Source organism: Nicotiana tabacum, unplaced genomic scaffold (genome assembly GCF_000715075.1).
Source record: "Nicotiana tabacum cultivar K326 unplaced genomic scaffold, ASM71507v2 Un00089, whole genome shotgun sequence".
Lineage (NCBI taxonomy): Eukaryota > Viridiplantae > Streptophyta > Magnoliopsida > Solanales > Solanaceae > Nicotiana > Nicotiana tabacum.
Genome location: NW_027438327.1, coordinates 124,890 through 146,846, shown reverse-complemented (window position 1 = coordinate 146,846; position 21,957 = coordinate 124,890). Strand labels below are relative to the sequence as shown.

The following is a 21,957-nucleotide window of genomic DNA, read 5'->3' as shown; positions in this document are numbered from 1 at the left end:
GCAAATGCGAGGTATTTGTCGCTTTTGTGACTTCTCGGGATCTGATGCACAATGCGATCAGTGTTTCGCAATTACAGATATCGCAATTGTTCGCAATTGCGATATCTGCAGTTGGATTAAAGATTGAAAATCAGGACTTAGCTTATTTTACATATTTTTTAAACTTAAGCTCTCTAGAGGCGATTTTATGAAGAATTTTTTCTCCCCAAATTCATTGGTAAGCATCTTTAACTAGTTTCCAATCAATTTCAATTACCTTTCATGAATTTTTAACATCAAATCTAATTTCATGGTAGAAATTAGGGGTTTTGGGTAGAATTTAGAGATTTTATAAAATTGAGATTTAGACCTCAAATTAAGATCGAATTTCAAAATAAATCATATATCCGGGCCTGGGGGTGAATGGGTAATCGAGTTTTGATCCGAATCTTAGATTTCGACCAAGGAGGACTAGGGTTGACTTTTATTAACTTTTTCAAAAATGATATAAATTGAACCTTTTTCATTCGTGAGTAGTTTCTAAAGCTTAATTTGTATTGTTTGATTGATAATTGACTAAATTCGGTTGGTTTGGAGACTCGTTCGAAAGGCAATACATTATTGATTATTGATTGAGCTGCAGAAAGAGGCTAAGTGTAGTGGTTAACTTTGACTTGAGGGAATTAGTACTTGTTTGGTCTAATTGCTACATGAACTATGTGTGGGGACGGCATATATGCAGGTGACGAGTATATATATGTGGTCATGGGTTAAAGCATGCGGATGGAATTTATCTCATTTGTACCATGTTGTTTTATTTACTATGCCTTATATGCCTTAGCTAGATTATTTATTCTTTAACTGTTCACTTTCGAGTTTATTGTTCATGTTGAGGATGTTGTGATGTTGAAAGCCGAATTTGCTTATTCTAGTACCATGGATAAAGTTGAAATTTGCTTCCCACCTTGCTTGATACTTTAATTTATTATTGTTGCTTGGTGAGGAAGAGTAAAAAGTACGAAGGATTATAACGACCGAACCGGTCATTTTGTATATTGTAGTCTCATTTCTCTATTTATTGTCTCTTCTATGTTCATTTGTAGTTATGTGACTTACCGGGTGGTTGGATTGGTTACGAGAAAGTTTCGAGGTGAATTGGGGCACTTAGTCTTAAAGTTGGATGCTTAGGTTGGAAGAGTTGACCAAAGTTTAACTTTTATGTAGACGACTCCAGAATAGAGTTTTGATGGTTCTGATAGCTTTGTATGGTGATTTTGGACTTAGGTGTATGTTCGGATATTAATTTGGAAGCTCGTAGGTTGTTTTGACTCGAATTGGCGAAAGTTAAAAAGTTGATAGGTTTGACCGAGAGTTAATTTTATTGATATTGGGTTCAGATTATAGTTCTAGGTATTGGTATAGGACCGTTGTATCATCTGGGACTTGCATGCAAAATTTGAGCTCATTCGGAGTTGGCTTGATATGATTCGATATTAGTTTTAGAAGTTGAATGTTCATTAGTTCATTAGGCTTGAATTGGAGTGCGATTCATAGTTTTGATGTTGTTTGGTGTGAATTTAGGTCTCAAGTAGGTTCATGTTGTATTTTGGGACTTGATGGTATATTCGGACGGGGCCCCGGGGATGATTCGGATTGAATCCAGATTCATTTTGGAGACTTGGAGGATTTTGATGCTTGCTCAGAACTGGTGCAGCCGCACCTGCGATGGTATGGCCACAGGTGTGGCGCCGCAGATGCGAGTTGGGGTTGGGTGAGCTGGGACCGCAGATGCGGAAAGGTGTGCGCATGTGCGTAACCACAGAAGCGGATTTCTTTCGCAGAAGCGGATATTGGTCTGTTGGCGAAGGACCGCGGGTGCGGTCATTTTTCTGTAGGAGCGAACGCGCATATGCACATATGGGTTTGCAGAAGCGGAAGTCCTGGGCTTAAGTGGAAGCAGCATCTGCGATGACTTTTCCACAGATGCGACAGTGAGCCGGCATGTGCAAAATGCCTGGGCAGAAATAGACTAGATCGAGGGTTTTATTCTATTTCCCACTTTTTGAGTTAGAGAGCTCAGTTTTGGACGATTTTGGAGGATTATCTTGGATTGGATCGGGGTAAGTGTTTTTGACTCGATTTTGTTCATTGATCATGATTCCATCATTGTTTTTATCAATTAATTAGTGATTTGAGTTGGAAAAATTGAGGGTTTTTGTAAAAACTTTCCTAAACCATAAATTGAAGATTTGAAGGTCGATTTTTAGGTCGGATCAGAATGGGTGTTTAGAATTTGTATGTTTGGTCGGGTTCCGAGGTGCGAGCTCGAGGTTGACTTTGTGAGTTGACTTTTCGATTTTCATAAAGATTAAAACTCTATTATCCGAAATTGCTTCCTATGGATTTTGTTTATGATATTAAATTATTTTGGCTAGATTCGAGCCGCCCGGAGTTGGATTTGCGCGGAAAGGGTTTGTTAGTGGAGTGATTTAGCTTGTTTGAGGTAAGTATCTTATCTAACTTTGTGTGGTTGAAACTATCCCTTAGGATTTGGGTTGTTTGTATTATTTAAATTATGTAGGAGACGTGTACACAAGGTGATGAGTGTGCACACATGCTTATATATAGTATTTTGACTGGTTTAGACTCTTAGGCTTCTTCCATGCATTTAATTAAAATTGTCATAACATTTTATATCTTCCATTGTTAAATTTACTCTCACATGCTCTAATTGATATTGTTAACACATGTTCTATCTTTATTTGTCAAGTTTGTTCTTATATGCTCTAGTAGAAATTGTTACCTCTCTTATTGTCTCGTTACCTCTTTTATTGTCGAATTATTCTTATTGGAAATTTTCATTTTGTGGGAATACCTTCATTTTGAGTTATTGAAGTTGAAGTTGTGAAAGCTATTTACACATTGAGATTGAAGTTGTTGATTACCAAGATATCTTTCTTCGTTGAGTATTTCTCATTCATTTTGCTATTATTGAGATTCTTGTCCACATTATGATTGAGTCGTGGGTTGTGTTGTTGTAACATTGCTATTGTTGAATTTTGCAAGTGTTGTGGCATATGTGCACGTGTGGTGCAAGTCATTTATTGTGATGTGATATTGATACACATACGGTGGTATAAGAATAGGGGTTGATACACATGCGGTGAGATTGAGAGGTGTGCCACCTCGATTGTGATTCTTGTTGTATATTTTGTGTTAAAGAGGCTTGTTGGTTGAACAATTTTTGTTATTTCTTCATTTGTCTTTCTTGTAATTGTCCGTATTTTATAATTTTTGTTCATATCATGTGTTCACTCCTTATTGCCTTTGTTATCTTAAATTCCCTTGTTAGCTTACTTTATTGTACTACTTTGTTGACATTCAATTTCCTTGTTTTCCGTCATTAGAATATATTATATTTCGTTCAGTTTTCTTGTCCTTGTAGGTGTCTTGACCTGGCCTCGTTACTACTCTACCGAGGTTAGGCTTGATACTTACTGGATACCATCGTGGTGTACTCATGCTACGCTTTTGCATATTTTTGTGCAGATGCAAGTACATCTGCTCGTGCCAGACGCCAGTGATTGATAAGCTATTTCGGAGACTTCAAGATACACGTGCTCGACGTTCGCAGGCCTCGAAGTCACCTTCTGCTTTAGTTGTTTTACTATCATTTCCTATTCAGAAAAGTATTGTATTTCGAGATTTTAATGCTCTCTCTGTAGATCTTATGACTCAGTTCCACCGAGTTTTGGGAGTTATTTGTCAGCTATATTGTATGAGTTTTATTATGATAGTTGAACAGTTTAAATTGATATCTATGTTGTTATTTCCGCTAATTACTATTGTATGTTAGGGTTACCTAGTCTTAGAAACTAGGTGTCATCACGACATCCTAAGGTGAGAATTTGGGGTCGTGACAAGTCGGTATCAGAGCTCTAGGTCATAAGTGTTACGAGTCATAAGCAAGTTTAGTAGAGTCTTGCGGATCGGTACAGAGACTTCTATACTTATCTTCGAGAGGCTACAGAAATGTTAGAAAGTTCCACTTCTTTGATTCCTTATCATGCGGATTTGTTGATTTCCAAATTTGAACCTTTGTCTTTCTATTCTCTCACAGATGGTGAGGACACGCACCGCTGGATCAGACACTTGTGCCCCCTGCTAGAGCTGCGCGAGGCCGGGGAAGAGGATGAGAAGGGGCATGTGCTGCAGCCAGAGCACCTGCCCGAGCAGCAATTGAGGAGCCACCAGTAGCTCCGGCTGGGGACAGGCACCCGAGGCGCCTGTTGTCACCCTTGGACTTCAGGAGATCCTAGCACACTTCTTGAGCATGTTCAGTACTCTAGCCTAGGCGGGATTGTTCCCGGTTGCTCCAGCTACATCTCAGGCTGGGGGAAGAGCTCAGACTCCCATGGCCATACTCCATAGCAGCGGGTCCATATTGATTAGGTTCTGGGTGTCATGCCAGCACAATCTGTTATTCCGGTTCAGCCTGAGGTCAGGCCAGTAGCACATGAGGAGGAACAGAGGAGACTTGTGAGGTTCAAGAAGTATGATCCTCCTACTTTCAGTGGTGCAGCTACAGAGGATGCGCAGGGTTTTCTAGAGAAGTGCCACCGTATTCTCCGCACCATGGGTATTGTGGCGGTGAGCAGAGTTACTTTTACTATATTTTAAATGTTAGGAGAAGCATATTGGTTGTGGAAGGCTTACGAGAAAGGTAGTCCAGCTAATGCAACCCCACTCACATGGGCTCCATTTTCAGAGATATTCTTGAGAGAGTTTGTTCCCTAGACCCTTCGGGATGCATGGCGCACAGAGTTTGAGCAGCTGCGTTAGGGGACTATGTCGGTGTCAGAGCATGCTATCAGATTCAGTGAGTTATCTCGACATGCACCTGCCTTGGTTTCTACAGTCAGAGAGCAAGTACACAGATTCATCGAGGGGCTTAATTATGGTCTTAGATTTAGCATGGATCGAGAGTTGGAGTCGGATACTCTGTTCCAGCAGGTTGTAGAGATCGCCCGGAGGATGGAGGGTATGCAAAGCCAGGAGAGGGAGCATAGAGAGGCCAAGAGGCCTCGAGATTCTGGAGGATATAGTGGTGCCCGCGCACCGGTTGTAGCTCGTCATGGAAGAGGGCACGTGAGTCGACCAGTCCATTCATTACTCCTAGCTAATAGAAGTGCCCCAGCTATTTTGAGGCCTCAGACTACCCATTATGCACAACTACTTTCTAGTGCACCTCTTGCTCGGGATGCCTTCAGCAGGCAGTCCAGTCGATCGAGTCAGAGTCAGTTTCAGCAGCCATTCCTACCGAGAGCTTGTTTCGAGTGTGGTGATATTAGACATATGGTGAGGGACTATCCTAGACTTAAGAGGGGTGCACCTCCACGGACTACTCATGCTCCACAGATTCCACCGGGTCTACATGCCATGCTTAATGCTCTAGTTTTCACGCGACTTGCACCACCAGCCGGGGTGGATGTCAGGCAAGTAGAGATCGTCCTAGAGGGGGAGGCTTAGCTTGATTATATGCTTTTTCGGGTAGGACAGAGGCAGTTGCATTAGATGTTGTCATCACAGGTATTGTTCCGGTCTATCATAGGGATGCATCAGTCTTATTTGATCAGGGTTCCACTTACTCATATATGTGATCTTACTTTTCTCTGTATTCGGATATATCCCGTGATTCTTTAAGTGATCCTGTATATGTGTCCATGCCCGTGGGAGATTCTATTATTGTAGGTCGTGTTTATCGGTTATGTTTAGTCACTATTGGTGGTTATGAGACCAAAGCTGATCTATTGATACTCAGTATGGTAGACTTTGATGTGATCTTAGGCATGGATTGGTTGTCACCCTATCACGCTATTCTGGATTGTCACACAAAGACTGTAACATTGGCTATTCCGGGTTTACCGCAGTTGGAGTAGAGGGGTACTTTGGATTATATTCCTAGCAAGGTTGTGTCCTTTCTAAAGGCACATCTAATGGGTGAGAAGAGGTGTGAAGCATATATAGCCTTTGTGAGGGATGTCAGTGCTGATACTCCCACCGTTGAGTCAGTTCCAGTAGTGAGAGATTTCCTAGATGTGTTCCCACCAGACCTACCGGACATGTCGCCCTATGGATATTGATTTTGGTATTGACCTGGTGCCGGGCACTCGACCCATTTCTATTCCACCATATCGTATAGCACTAGTGGAGTTAAAAGAACAAATTCAGGAGTTGCTTGATAAGGGTTTCATCAGGCCGAGTGTTTGACCTTGGGGTGCTCCGGTTTTGTTTGTGAAGAAGAATGATGGTACTATGCGGATGTGTATTGACTATAGGCAGTTGAACAAAGTTATGGTCAAGAACAAGTACCTACTACCGCATATTGATGACTTATTTGACCAGTTTCAGGGTGCCAGAGTGTTCTCGAATATTGATTTGAGGTCAAGGTATCATCAGTTGAAGATTCAGGATTCGGATATTTTGAAGACTGCTTTCAAGACTCGGTATAGTCACTATGAGTTTCTAGTGATGTCATTTGGGCTAACCAACGCCCCAACAACATTCGTCATCATGTTCATTGACGACATCTTGGTATATTCTCGCAGCCAGGAGGAGCATGAGCAGCAATTGGGGATCATGCTCCAGACCTTGATGGAGAAGAAGTTATATGCAAAATTCTCCAAGTGCGAGTTTTGGCTTGATTCAGTAGTGTTTTTAGGTCACGTGGTGTCTAGCGAAGGGATCAAGGTTGATCCGAATAAGATTAAGGCAGTTCAGAGTTGGCCCAGACCATCTTCGGCTACTGAGATTCAGAGTTTTCTAGGCTTGGCTGGTTATTATCGTCGTTTTGTAGAGGGGTTTTCATCAATCACTGCTCCTTTGACTAGGTTGACTCAGAAGGTTGCTCCATTCAGGTGGTCTGACGAGTGTGAGGAGAGCTTTTAGAAGCTCATGACTTCATTGACCACGACTCCAGTTCTAGTTTTCCATTAACATCGGGTTCATATACAGGTTATTGTGATGCTTCGCGAATTGGCATCGTGTATGTCTTGATGCAGGAGGGTAAGGTGATTGCTTATGCTTCGCGTCAGTTGAAGCCCTATGAGAAGAATTACCCCGTTCATGATTTAGAGTTGACAGCCATTGTTCACATAATGAAGGTTTGGAAGCACTATCTCTACGGCGTGTCTTATGAGGTATTCACAGATCATCGAAGTCTACAATACTTTTTTAAGAAAAAGGATATAAACTTGAGGCAACGGAGGTGGTTAGAACTGTTAAAAGACTATGATATTACCATTTTATATCATCCCAGGAAGGTCAATGTGTTTGTCGATGCCTTGAGTAGAAAGGCTGAGAGTACGGGCAGCCTTGTATATATTCCAGTTGTTGAGAGACCGCTAACATTGGATGTTCATGATTTGACCAATCAGTTCATGAGGTTTGATGTTTCAGAGCCCAGCCGGATTCTTACTTGTGTGGTTTTTCGGTCTTCATTGTATGAGCGCATCAGAGCACGGCAGTATAACGACCCCTATTTATTTGTCCTTAAGGACACGGTACAGCACGATGATGCCAGGGAGGTTTCTATTGGATATGATAGGGTGTTGCGGATGTAGGGTCGGTTATATGTGCCCAATATGGATGGGTTGCGTAAGTTGATCCTTGAGGAGGCCCACTATTTGCGGTATTCCATTTATCCGGGTGTCGCTAAGATGTATCAGGATTTGATGCAGCACTATTGGTGGAGAAGTATGAAGAAAGATATAGTGGAGTATGAGGCCTTATATGGGAGGAGGTATCGTTCTCCAGTTGGTTGGTTTGAGCGGGGAAAGTCTAGATTATTGGGCACTGATTTGGTTTGGGATACCTTGGAGAAAGTCAACTTGGTTCAGGATCGGCTTCGTACAACACAGTCTAGACATAAGAGTTATGCTGATCGGAAGGTTCATGTTGTAGAATTTATGGTGGGAGAGAGGGTTTTGCTTTGGGTTTCACCCATGAAGGGTGTGATGAGGTTCGGGAAGAAAGGCAAGCTGAGCCCTAGGTATATTAGTCCTTTTGAGATCCTTGAGAGAGTTGGAGAGGTGGCCTACAGACTTGCATTTCCACCTACCCTATCGGCAGTTCACCCGATATTCCATGTTTCCATGCTCCGAAAGTATTTTGGTGATCCGTCTCATGTATTAGATTTTACTTCAGTCCAATTGGATAAAGATTTGACTTATGTTGAGGAGCCGATGGCTATATTGGACAGGCATGTACGGAAGTTGAGGTCAAAGAACATTTCTACGGTGAAGGTTCAGTGGAGAGGTCAAATGGTAGAGGAGGCGACTTGGGAGAATGACATTATATGCGTAGCCATTATCCTCACCTCTTCAGTACTTCAGGTATGTCTCTATCTCCGTTCGAGGACGAACGTTTGTTTTAAGAGGGGCAGAATGTAATGATCCGGCCGGTCATTTTGTATATTATAGCCCTGTTTCCCTATTTATATCCTCTTCTATGTTTATTTGTAGTTATGTGACTTGCCGAGGTGGTTGGATTACTTTCGGGAAAGGTTCGGGGTGAATTGGGGCACTTAGTCTCAAAGTTAGAAGCTTAGGTTGGAAGAGTTGATTGGAGTTTGACTTTTGTGTAGACGATACCGGAATGGAGTTTTGATGGTTCTGATAGCTCCTTATGGTGATTCTAGACTTAGTCGTATGTCCGGATGTTGATTTGGAGGCCCGCAAGTTGTTTTGACTCGAATTGGCGAAAGTTGGAAAGTTGAAGGTTTGGAAAGTTGATAGGTTTGATTGAGGGTGGACTTTATTAATATCGGGTTTGGATTGTAGTTCTAGGAGTTGGTATAGGTCCGTTGTGTCATTTGGGACTTGCATGCAAAATTTGAGCTCATTCGGAGTTGGTTTGGTTTGATTCGGCATTAGTTTTAGAAGTTTAATGTTCATTAGGCTTAAATTGGGGTATGATTCGTAGTTTTGATATTGTTTGGTGTGATTTAAGGCATCAAATAGGTTCCTGTTGTGTTTTAGGACTTGACCGTATGTTCGGACGGGGTCCTGAGGGCCCCGGGGGCCTTGGGGTGATTCGGATTGAATCTGGATCTATTTTTGAGACTTGGAGGATTTTGATGCTGCTGAGAACTGGTGCAATCGCACCTACGATGGTATGGACGTAGGTGTGGTGCCGTAGAAGCGGCCCTTTGACACGCAATATTCATAGGAAAAATTTGCACATGTGCACAACCGCAGAAGCAGTTTTCTTCCACAGAAGCACCTATTGGTTTGTTGGCGAAGGACTGCAGGCGTGGTCATTTTTCCGCAGGAGCGGACGCGCAGATGAGTATATGGGTTCGCAGAAGCGGAAGTCTGGGGCATAAGTGGAAGCCGCATCTGCATTGAATTTTCCGCATATGCGGCAGATACGACAGTGAGCCCGCAGGTGAGAAATGTCTGGGCAGAAATAGACTATCAAGGGTTTTATTTCATTTCACCCTTTTTGAGTTAGAGAGCTCAGTTTTTGACGATTTTGTAGGGGATCTTCAAGGTTTAAATCGGGGTAAGTGTTTTGACTCGGTTTTGTTCATTAATCATGATTCCATCATTGGTTTTATCAATTTTTCCCTTTTGAGTTGGAAAAATTGAGGGTTTTTGCAAAAACATTCCTAAACCATATATTGAAGATTTGAATATCGATTTGAGGTCGGAATTGAATAATTATAATATGGTTGGACTCGTATCGGAATGGGTGTTTGGAATTTGTAAATTTGGTCGGGTTCTGAGGTGCGAGCCAGGGGTTGACTTTTTGAGTTGACTTTTCAGTTTTTATTAAAGATTGAAATTTTATTATCCGAAATTGCTTCATATGGCTCTTATTTATGATATTAAATTGTTTGGCTAGATTCGAGCTGCACAGAGTTGGATTTGCGTGGAAAGGGTTTGTTAGTGGAGTGATTTAGCTTGTTTGAGGTAGCTATCTTGTCTAACTTTGTGTGGAAAAAATTACCCCTTGGGATTTGGGTTATTTATCTTATTTTAATTATGTGGGAGACGTGTACACGAGGTGACGAGTGTATACACGGACTTATATGTGGTATTTTGAACGGTTTAGACTCTTAGGCTTCTTCCATGCATTTAAATAAAATTGTCGCAACATGTTATATCTTCCACTGTTAAATTTACTCTCACATGCTCTAATTGATGTTGTTAGCACATGTTCTATCTTTGTTTGTCAAGTTTGCTCTTATATGCTTTAATTGAAATAGATACCTCTCTTATTGTCTTGTTACCTCTTTTATTGTCAAATTATTCTTATTGAAAATTGTCATTTCGTGGGAATATCTTCATTTTGAGTTATTAAAGTTGAAGTTGTGAAAGCTATTTACACATTGAGATTGAAGTTGTTGATTATCAAGATATCTTTACCCGTTGAGTATTTCTCATTCATTTTGCTATTATTGAGATTCTTGTCCACATTGTGATTAAGTCGTGGGCTGTATTTTTGTAACATTGATATTGTTGAATTTGGAAAGTGTTGTGGCATATGGGCACATGTGGTGCGAGTTGTTTATTATTTTATGATATTGATACGCATGAGGTGGTATAAGGATGGGGGTTGATACGCATGCAGTGAGATAAGATGGGATTGATACGCGTATTACTAGTAAGGGAATTACTTGAACCCATGCGGTGAGATAAGTGAACTAAAACGCGTGTAGCTATTTCGAAAAAATATTTTTAAAAATAAATACAAGGTTCACGCGGTGATATAAGGAAGATTGTGATTGTGACTTGTGAAATGCGATTGAGAGGTGTGACACATCGGTTGTGATTCTTGTTGTACATTTTGTGTTAAAGAGGCTTGTTGGTGAACAATTTTGTTATTTCTTTTTCTCTTTCATGTAATTGTCCGTATTTTATTATTGTTGATCATATCATGTGTTCAATCCTTGATGCCTTTGTTGTCTTAAATTTTGTTGTTAGCTTACTTTATCGTACTTCTTTGTTGACATTCAATTTCCTTGTTTTCCGTCATTAGAATATATTATATTTCATTCAGTTTTCTTGTTCTAGTAGGTGTTTTGACCTGGCCTCGTCACTACTCTACAGAGGTTAGGCTTGATACTTATTGGGTACCATTATGGTGTACTTATGCTACGCTTCTGCACATTTTTGTGCAGATCCAGGTACATCCGCTCGCACCGGATACCAGTGATTGATCAGCTATTTCGGAGACTTCAAGTTACACCTGCTCGACGTTTGCAAGCCTCGAAGTCACCTTCTGCTTTTGTTTTATTACTGTCATTTCCTATTCAGAACAATATTATATTTTGAGAACTTTAGTGCACTCTCTGTAGAGCTTATGACTCAGTTCCACCAGATTTTGCGAGTTATTTGTGAGCTATACTGTTTGAGTTTTATATGATAGTTTAACAATTTAAATTGATATCTATGTTGTCATTTTCGCTAATTACTAATGTATGTTAGGCTTACCTAGTCTTAGAGACTAGGTGCTATCACGACATCCTAAGATGAGAATTTGGGGTCGTGACAAGGGTGTTCCCGTGCCATGTTTGCATATTGTTATCATTGAATGAGTGAATGTGAGGTTTAAAGCATGAAGGATGATGTCGTGCACTTGATTTGCTCTATTATCATTGTCATGTTAGGATGAGAGTAAAAGCACGAAGGGTGATGCCGTGTACATGCTTTATTTATATTCTATGGTGAGGATGAGAGTAAAAGCACAAAGGGTGATCCCATGCAATTGCATTTATATTATATGGTGAGGATGAGAGTAAAAGCATGAAGGGTGATATCGTGCAATTTGAGGATTTCATTGCTTTTACTTGATACTTGGCTTGTGAATTTAACTTGGCAGTTTCGTTGCATATTTTGGAAAGAGACTTACTTGGTGATTATGTACTTATAGTTCAGATTGGTGATTATGTACTTATAGTTCATATTGTTACTCCCTTTTATATGCCCCCACCCCCGTTATATAATGCTTTACTTGTTATTTCCGTTGCTTTATATATATCTGCACAGGTTTATAGTAGGTGTCTTGTCTTAGCCTCGTCACTACCTCGCTGGGGTTAGGCTCGACACTTACTGAGTATATTGGGTCAGTTGTAATCATACTACACTTATGCACTTCTTGTACAAATTTTGACGTTGGTACCAGCGGAGTCCCGAGAGGCACTTAGCGGATACCAGTAGTAATTCGAGGTAGAGCTATATTCCGTTCACAGACCTTGGAGTCACTTTCCTATATCTTGTACTGTTTCCATTTTTATATCAGACAGTGATGTACTTCTTTTAAACCTTGTATTTAGCTGGATTTAGATGCTCATGTACTTGTGACACCAAATCTTGAGGCAGTTGACGTTATATTACTGTTCAATTATTTGATATTTATTGCTTTTTCATTTGATATTTATTGCTTTTTCTTTCGTATTATTTTGTTATGTTGGCTTGCCAAGCAAGCAGTGTTAGGCACCATCACGACTCCGAGATTGGGATTTCAGGTCACGATTGAGATTTCAGGTCGTGACCTGAAGGGTAGTAGGGATATTCACAGTTCGTTAAAACCAAAATAAAACCAAATTAGATACAAACCATCAGTTTGGTTCCTATTGATTTGGTTTGATTTTGTTCGATTTTTGGATTCTTAAAAAGCTAATGAAAAATCGATAATAGTAAAACGACACAAGACAATAATCTGGAATAATTTGCTAGGTTTATGCCTCTTTACATATTTCTTTCGGAACTTAAAGTTTATTTACCTGTTCGTATGAAAAATATGAACAACGAATAAACTAAAATGCAAACAAAAGTTGCATCTTAACATAAAGAACTAGTTGTTAGCAGCCCGTGCACTGCACGAGCCCAACACTACAAGAACAAACTCCGAAATATTTTTTCTATAAGTAATCAAGCTTTATTAATACCAGTAGGTGCTGATACATCTTTTGAGATACAAAACGTGGTAAAACAAAGTAAGGTCCTATGGTTCCTGAATGATGTGAAGACTAAAAAAGTGTTACTGAATTGTATATATTTATAAGTTAGTTATAAAAGCTAACAGATGCAGCATTTCTATTCTAATGTGTATATTTTAGGTGCAACATCGTCGAAGCAATTAGTTGTTGTTCCTTCCAGGTTGTCCAGAGTAGACAGAGTATGCAGACAACATTTCAGATGGCCTTATGTTTCTTTCTCATCTTCCTTCCCGGCTAGCTTCTGGTAGCACCTCGTAGATTGGATAGTTTGATTTGAGTTTAGCTAATGTTTTTAGCAAAGAGTATTGGGCGACTGTTAAGGTAACAGAACTTTTCTGATCATTATACCTGAGAGATTGAAGCAAGTCCATCTTCGACCATCTCAACTAATGTTTCTTTTGAACTCTCAAATTACCTGCCACTACAAATTCTTTAAGATGGAAAGAGTTAGAAGATAGGGGGCAACAACTAAAAGATGTGAAGCACTAAATAGAAGACCCAAGAAAGGGAGCGAGAATACGTATGTTGTGTCACAAGTAACATCTAAAGTTTCTTTCAGTCCTTGCCTTGGAATGATCTATTCAATCCTCGCCAGTGAAGCTGTCCTGATCTAGACCTCCCCTTGTAACATAAACAAAAACTGGAGAAATTTATTGCTATTCTCGTATAGTTAGCATGAAGGTATCAAGTACCATATACCATCTTTCTCCAATTCTCCCTAATTCCTAACTTACTGGAAAGGCAACCTCTTCCTTGGAGTTATCCAAGCAACTACATATTTGTTATGTGAGCATGTAGAAGGCTCATAGCAATTTAGAAAGATACATTCTTTAAATCAATTATCTATGCTCTCTTTTACTTAAAGAGGTTTTCAGTTTAATCATCTAATGTATGGGGAAATTTTCTTTAGACTAATCCTTCTAGTGTAAAAATCCTTCTGTTGTCTGTACCTTTTTATGGAGCATTCATTGCTATTTGGGACTTTCCTCATGACTAATGCTTACTTCAGAATACTGCATTAAACAACCCTATACCAGTCCAATCATAAATTGTAAAGAGCATATATTGTTTCAATTAAAATAACCGACTACACTATGCAACCACCATTTATCTTTGAATGATCTTAGAGATTAGCATGGAAAAAATATAATAATATGATATAGTGAAAGAATGAAATGGACTAACATGTGCTGCGACTTATATCGAATCTAACTATTTGCCGTATGGTAAGCAAGTACCATAGCCATGTTAGGATTACCTTGTCCTAGAGTAAGGAATGAAAGAATAGAGCACGCTAAAAGCTAATATGTATCAGTAATATGTAAAAGCACAATTATTTTAAGTTTATCTGATAACACACATATTCATGTTCCTTCAAAGGCAAATGAAGATTGCAGGTGAGCAGTACCTTATTAATTAAATGATAAAGAATAAAGATAGCTGCCAAAGATGGGTATTTTATGAAAAGTCTTATCTATATGACTAAATATACAAAAATGATTTTGTTGTTTGTTACTTATATAGGAGAAAGATCTTCACCAATAAATAGCACTTTGATACAGAAATAGCAAAATATGAAGAAAATTCATCTGATATAAAATTTGATCTCGATCAAAAGCTACAGCATATAGCAGAGATAGCAATGGACAGTGCAAAAAAAGATAATGTCTGCTATGTTACTGGACATCTATTGCATAAGGGGTAACCTCTTCTCTGCAGGTTCGCCCGTAACAAACAATCATTGTGCAATGTTATCCATACAAAATGAAATGATGTCGAGAGGAGCCTTACATTTTCGTTTAAGTTTGCATTGTTGGTTGTGGAGATGGTTCGTGAGGTGAGAAGCCTATAGCAGCAGTTGACAGAGCAGTTGTCATTTTTGTCTTCCTTCCATACAATTCTGTCATGTTCTGTTGGTAGGAGGAGTTGCGTATAGACTGAAATATTTCGCCAACAATACAAGATTTTTTAATACATCCAGCAACCAAGTTTCAGAAGAGTGCTATAAAAGATAAGTCTAACTACAATAAAAACATAGATCTATAGTGAGTAGTGCTATATATTGTAAACGTAACACCTCTATTAAATATCATCAAAGGTTCTTGTGACTTTCTTGAGACATTATGAAACACCACATAAAGAAAGATCCGCAGGCAGAAAATCACATATTGTGAAAGACTGCAATTACAGAGTCCTTGAGACTAAAAAGGCGACACATGCCAAAGCAAACTACAAAAAAATGAGTCTCCATCTGTTTATACAAATGAAGATCAGACTCACCATACTGTCTTCCAAAAGTAAATTTACGAAACCATCAATTTGATGAGGTCAGTCACCAATTAGATATCTTGAATTGCTACATAAATATATTCTTGAAAGATGGCCCATCACTTTCACTGGTATCTAGCACTTGGTACAACCACCCCAACTTTTTCTTTCTTCATTTCTCTCTTATCCTTTCCTATTGGTGAAGCAACAGAAGTGGGAATATAGAGTAAATCTAGTGACATGTACGTGAACTTCAATAGGACAATCACAATCACATTTCTCTCTTAACATAATTTTGCAGGAACTGCACATAAACAGACCATGAAAATTAATAATGACAACAAATTAGCTTACCCTATATAATTTAAGTACCAATTATTTTTTCAAAAAGGTCATCTCGGCTTATTTCAAAGAGTATCTACTTCAAACTTGATATGACTTTTCTCAATACAATTCCAATTTCCTTAGTAAACATCTTGTGACGCCAATCAAGCTTCTTTAAGTTGGTGCATACTCCAATTGCTTATGAAAGCGAGTACACTTCAGATCCAATCATTGTAGATGAACACCTTAAATCCTCCCCCTAGTTGAAAATGTTTACTGCTTATGCTAATATAATAAGTATAACTTTTTCGTATAAATGTGCTGAAAATGGTGTTCTTTCCTTCTTCTTTTTTCTATAGTGGAGATAGTCGCACGTAAAGACAGACATATTAAAGGACTCTAACTTTACTTCCTCATTCTTCTGAAGCTGATATGTAAAAATCTCAAGAACATTATAGACTGCTTCACAAGTTTAGAGATATCAACAACACCCTCATCTCCTCTCATGTTATTGTAAAAATCAAGGACCCGCAGTTTGCAAGTCAAGGGAATTAGTTTGCATGCTGCATGTGCTATAACCAAAACCAAAATCATAGCTCTTTTTAGTTTTGTACGAATATTTCACCATGTTTACCTTATAATACATCTTTTAATTTCTTTTTAAATTTTCTTAAGGACTTATTTCGCCTGAGTATCAGTGTAGATCATGTTTATACATTGACCATGTAAAACCCATAGTAATTTAAAGGAAGCTTTATACCAAAACAGAGGGAAAAATGTGAACAAAGAGAATAAAATTAAAAGAACAGTAGAAGAAAGGGGATTAGGAACTGAACAGATAATATCTAGGAAATCTTAGATCTATGCAAATCAGAGACAAATCAGAACATGCATGTATAGAATGGGACAGGACGAAAGTAGAAACCAAATTGACACCCAATTTCAGCCAAAAGAAAAGTAAAAGAAACACTTTTTGTGAGGTTACCATCCTAAAACCAATTTCTTATGAATGAAATACCAATGTGTGTGAAACTCGTAGGTACACCATGTCATCATCCACTTCTTTTTGCATACACTACCATAAGCTGGGAAATTGATATGAAAATCCATAATTTTCTTTTTTCTTGACAATCCATATGAAAAATTGATATTACCCAAAATGGATGTTAATATTTTTCTTAGGAAGAAGAAAGTTCATCCATTACCTCTCAATATGAGCCGCCCACAGATCAGTATGAAGCAACTTCTTTGCAACCTTCACCCGTTTCCTCTTGTACACCAAAAAAATCCCGTGTGCCTTTTAGTTGTTTGGGCAAATTGTATTCTTAAAACCCCAATTTCAAATCTTAACACTAAAATCTCATTAAAGTAAAAAGAAATTACTTCATGAATCCCAAGACCAGAACGAAAAAAGAAAACAGCAAAATGAAGAATAGGGGAAAATCAGAGAAAGAAGAGAGCATGGAAGAAGAAGATAAGTAGGAAAAATTAAGAGTAAAATTGGAAGCGCAAGTGACAAAGGAGTAGGAAAAATGTTAGTGGGAGACAGATGTCCCGCAAAGACCAACCACTTGTCAGGAAATTGAGGAAAATGAAGGACTGAACTCCAATACAAAAATGCCCACGACAAACTTCTGTAATATCCATTTTACCCGTGTTCATCACATTCGTCCCATTTAACTGTCATTTCTATATAATACTTAATCATTTTACTGGTTACGGAATTTAAAAAAGAGAAAAGATTTTTGAACTTGTGGTATAAAACAAGATATATATATTTTGTGTGGTTATAAATTATTGTATAAGGATAAATTATTTTCAAATAAATAAAGAGATCATATTTTTTAACACAAATTAAAAAGAAAATAAATTCACATAAATTGAATTGGAGAGAGTAGTAAAATGCCAATAGGTTCCAAGTAAAAAATGGAAAAGAAAGCTTGCAAGTTCAGGGGTCGCAAGCCATAGCCAACATTGAAACATGGCAATATGCATATAAGATCTACAAGTTATAAATTCTGCTATTAGAAGATTGAAAGATACGACAAATGAGAAATATTTAAAGTACTGCAGGAGCATAAATTCAAATATCTAAAGAGATATTCCTTTTTTACTTTTTACGTTTGATACTGTAGCACAAAATATGAAGCGGAGTACTAAAATTTTAGCAATAATATAAGATAGAAAACTGTACTATGTGAACTAAACTTGCATCACATGATAGAATCAAAATAACAAGCCAAAATAGAAGTTCCAAAGTATAAAATTTTGTCCATTAAAAATTTAATATTACGTATTTAAACCTAAAAAATGAGAGAATCCATAATATCATATTCACATCTACTTTTTTTTTTTATCTTCATAAAGATTACTTTCACATCTACTTTGAAACTAGTCAATGCTCAAAGCAGGTATCTGGATACTATGGGAAAAGAATTACCATATTAGGCATTACATCTTCAAAAACATAGAAGTATTCATAAAGTTAATTGTATAAAGTTACCTTTTTCAACGATCTCAAGTTTTTGAATTTCTTCTAAAAGATCTTCAAGCTTGCATTCTTTAGATGATGACCGCAACCATTGTTAACCACAAGCAAGAGCTTCAGCTGTCTTTGTTGATAAAGAACTTCGATAATAATAAAGAATCCGACCATCGGTGCTAAAAGATGATTCCGAGGCAACACTAGATGTAGGAATACCTAGCACATCTCTTGCATTCCTAGAGACAATTGGATATCTTTCCGATGAAACTTTCCATCAAGCCAAGACATTTAAATCTTTATTCTTTTACACATCATCTATCAAATACTTCTCAAGCTTAGTCATATTATCAATATTATTCTCATCTTCCAGAAATTTCTTCCATTGAGATTGCCACACATCACAACCATGCGTTGCATCAATTTACTCACAATAGTTTGATCTCAAATATTTTTATTAGAAGTCCCGGAAATAGAATTCCCATAGTGCTTATACAAGCGAGATAAAGTATCTACCACTTTGGGAGACGTTCCGTTTTCCTCCAAAGGAAAATAAAATTTGCAAAAAGAAATTTCACATACTTCATTTTGTACCGAGGATCCAACACAACAACAATAACAAATAACAACATATTCATATCCTCAAAATCAGCCCGATATTTACCAAACTTAAGTTTCATCTTCTTAGCCATATTAATCAAAATAGAATCAACCCCATCAGAATATTGGACAATTAAGCTTTGAAGATTAAAAAGCTCATGGAAGAAAGAATTAGAGGTAATATATGAAGTTCCTGAAAAATTTCAATGTGGTTTGGTAAAACTTTTAAGAAACTTGAGAAAGACTTTCATATTCTACCTATCTTCTGAAGATGGATGCCCTGCCATTCCACTAAATTCTAGAAAATAGTTAAAGAACTTATGATCATCAACATACATTCTTGAAAAGGCTTTTTTAAATGTTACTGCAGTATCTAATGTCAAGTATGTAGAGTTCCACCTCGTCTCAATATTCAAACTCAAAAGGCCATGAGTGTCTAGTTTGACCTTCTCAACATGTGACTTAAAGAAAGCCGATCTTGCTGGAGAAGACTTAACATATTTTACATCCATCCTCACCCGAGAAATAGACTCGTGTTGCTCGCTCAATCCTTATTTTATAATCAAATTTAGGATATGTGTATTACACTTAACATGTAAAAATCATTTCCAAGATGACACCTTTTCAATCATTAATCCTCCCTTTCAAGTATTTGAATGCAACATCATTAGTTGTTTGCATTATCTAGCGTCACTGTAAATGGTTTTTCAATCCTTCAATCTAACAAACAAGCCTCAATTCCCTTAGCAATTGTCTCACCCTTAAGATCTGGAGTAAGAAAAAAGTTAAGAATTCTTTTTTCAAATTTCATTCATCATCAATCCAATGGGAAGTAAGACCATAAAAGACAAATTTTGAATTGATGTTCATGTATCGCTAGTAAGACACATACATTGATCTCTAATAAGCCTTTTAATGTCACAATCCAAAATCTCACCAAGTCGTGATGGCACCTAACCCAACCCGCTAGGTAAACTAAGTAACACAAATTAACTGAATAATCTCAATAAAGTAAGTAAGAATGTGGAAATGCATACCACTAATCCCAAAAACTGGTAGTACAATACATGAGCAACTAAGATTGAGTTTACAATGTTAGAAAGAAGAAATACATCATATGTTTGAAAGTTACATCAACTAAAATTTATGTCCTATACTACCATGAACTAGTGGTAGCTTATATCCGGAATGCTGGTATATCTTCAATGCTAGCCTAGAACTCCGCAGGTTCTAAGGTCCCAATATCTGCACGCAAAGTGCAGACGTGTAGTGTGAGCACAACTGACCCCATATACTCAGTAAGTATCCTGACTAAACTCGGTAAAGTAGTGGCAAGGTGTTTAAATAAAAAGATACTCGCTTAATATATCTGTGCAGTTTATAAGCATAGAGATAGCAAGCGAAATAGCAAAAGTAACAACAAGAATATATGCGGAAAAACAGTAAATGGATTCAATGAAAGAAGTAATAACCATGTTTCTTAAATAAAAACAACCAAACCTACCTTAACAGCTCAATTTAATAGGGACAAAACGATATCTGAAACCAAAACTCATAACATATATGTTGGGGCATCAACCCATCCAGACATGAAATTGTTGCGGCGGCAACCCGATCCTCATCACATACTGTGCGGCGTACACTGATCCAACATACCAATTCGTATAGTTACACCCAACAAGCAACCACGTATGGAATAACATAACATATAAAGAGGACGAATACACATAATTGGACATATGAATACGAACAAGATGTGATAGACAATTCAATATCCAAAAAAATTAGTCTCACACATATATTCCATCAAGAACTCCAACAATATTAACACGTGAACATTCAAGTAGCCACGCAATCCAATATAGAATATGAGAATAAGACATGAAACAAGAAAAGATATAGAGAAAATAAAGGCATGAGATGAGTATGACATGTAACAAGTAAAGTCAGGCAACAAACAAAGGCATGTTTCAAATAAAGGCCTGTAGCAAGTAAATGCGTGAAACAAATAAAGGCATGTGACAAGAATGATAGTAAAATATAGATGTGACAGTAGCAAACTAATAGGAAGCATGAAAGTGGTACTTTAACAAGCATCATGCATATATAGGAAAACGTCTGAAAAGCATGTGAGGATAAGTGCATGCAGTTGCATAAACGAATACATAGCTATACATTCACATGTAAACAACTCACAACAGTGTTGCGGCGCGCAGTCCAATTCGATCATAATATTGTTATGGCATGTAACCCGATCCAATAGTCATACTGTGCGCGTGCACCCAGTCCCATATAACATTGTGCGACGTGCACCCGATCCCATTATATTAATCAACACAAAAACAATACAACCAAACCAACAACCTAACCAGGTAACCTTATCAAACAGGCGGAAGGCATATACGTAACAACAACAAATAAGGTAGAAGGCACAAGTATAACAACAATAATTAAGGTACAAGGCACAAGTATAACAACAATAATTAAGGTAGAAGGAACATATGGGACGATGATAAACCAAGTAAAAAGCATAGACATAATGATAACAAACCAAGCAGGAAACATATATGTGATAGTAATAAACTAAGTAGGGAACATATATGTGATAGCGATAAACAAAATAGAAAACATAGATGTAGACTAAGGAGGAAAAATAGATGTGATAATTGAAAATAAGATAGGAAAGCATGTAGGTATCACGACCCAAAATCCAACTAGTCGTGATGACACCTAAACCAACCCCCTAGGTAAGCCAATTAACAATAACACAATCCAAAAGAGATAAATGAGAAACAAATGATGAAATAACTGAACTTTTATATAACAACCCAAGGACTGGTAGTACAAGTCATGAGCCACTAAGATTTAGATTTACAAAACTGAATTAAAATAATTACAACATCTGTTTGGAATGTACATGAACAAAATTCGAATCTAAAGCTATCAAGGACAAGTCATAGCCATAACTGGAACGCGGGTACATCTTCAATGCCAGCTCCTGCAATACACAGCAGCAACAACTCCAAGATCTGCACGCAAGGTGCAGAAGTATAGTATGAGTATAACCGACTCCATGTATTCCATAAGTATCCTAGCTAACCTCTGCGAGGTAAAAGAAGAACTATAAATGATACTCACCAACACCTATACAGTTCATAATTTCAACAAGCATAGAACATATATATGATCAAATCAGGAAATTTCAGGTAAAAACCACTCTGATGCTCACAATTTATTATTTTTAAAGTGTTCTACTCAGTCAACAATACAACATATAAAGAAGATATGTAAGTAAATC

General features: G+C 37.8%; 1 long non-coding RNA gene across 3 annotated transcripts; it reads right to left on the bottom strand.

Annotated features, from left to right (window-relative positions):
• Nucleotides 1–12,901: 12,901 nt before the first annotated feature.
• On the bottom strand, nucleotides 12,902–17,208 carry LOC107802946 (uncharacterized). Of its 3 annotated transcripts, XR_001651930.2 has the most exons (4): nucleotides 16,783–17,142; nucleotides 14,777–14,922; nucleotides 13,334–13,415; nucleotides 12,902–13,226 (listed from the first exon to the last, which is right to left on the bottom strand). It is a non-coding gene; the product is annotated as an uncharacterized LOC107802946 (long non-coding RNA). The 3 variants fall into 3 exon arrangements; XR_001651929.2 differs by having other exon boundaries at nucleotides 13,334–14,922; nucleotides 16,783–17,154; XR_012707111.1 differs by having other exon boundaries at nucleotides 12,902–14,922; nucleotides 16,783–17,208.
• Between the last annotated feature and the right edge of the window lie 4,749 nt (nucleotides 17,209–21,957).